This window comes from Coturnix japonica, chromosome 1 (genome assembly GCF_001577835.2).
Source record: "Coturnix japonica isolate 7356 chromosome 1, Coturnix japonica 2.1, whole genome shotgun sequence".
Lineage (NCBI taxonomy): Eukaryota > Metazoa > Chordata > Aves > Galliformes > Phasianidae > Coturnix > Coturnix japonica.
The window spans coordinates 77,490,426-77,491,212 of NC_029516.1; positions in this window are offsets into that span (position 1 = coordinate 77,490,426).

The following is a 787-nucleotide window of genomic DNA, read 5'->3' on the forward strand; positions in this document are numbered from 1 at the left end:
GACTACTCCCGTGTGCCTACTAACTTCCGTGGAACAGCCAACTTTCATATTTCTTTTTGAACTTTATCACTTAGATTATTGCAAATTCTGAAGTTAAATAACATCCACGCTACCAGACAAGAGCAATACGCCCATTGATTTTAAAGGAGTTAAAATTTCATGAATGAGAAATGCAGTCCTCTTAACCGAGTAAAGAGAACTTGTTTATATCAAAGGCTCTCTCAGTAGGACTCTATCAGAGGTCTGACTCTCTCCTGGGGACACAGACCATGCAGATTGCTTTCCAAAGACAACAGTACAAGTAAGCAAAATGTCCTCACAGAGACAACAACCATCTTCCCAAACCTAGGAGAGCTGCTGCAAAAGTATATCCTTAAAGCTCCTGTATGGCAACATTTCCAAGGGGCTAGAGATCTGCTTAGGTTGTGAATGTCTGCCTTAGGTGCACATCTTCTCAAAATATTCCTGTTTTGAGGGCATTTCAGCTCTAACATGAACGTTAGAAATGGCCTCACATTCACAGAGATAACTGTTATGGCTTCTTGTGACTTAAAATTACAATGACCCAGTGCAAACTGGGAAAAGACAGTTCCTTTCTTGAGTCCACTTGCCTTGGGAGCTAATTCAGAGTTGTTGTAAGGAAAGAAAGATTAGAAAGCCCACTTCACACTCTTGTGCATTTCCTCACTCAAGCACCAAAGTTCTTGGCGGATGCAGGTGATAGATGTTTTAAAGAGAACTCCTTACTCTGCTGTGGATGAGAAAACAAAAATCTGCTCTCCTTTAA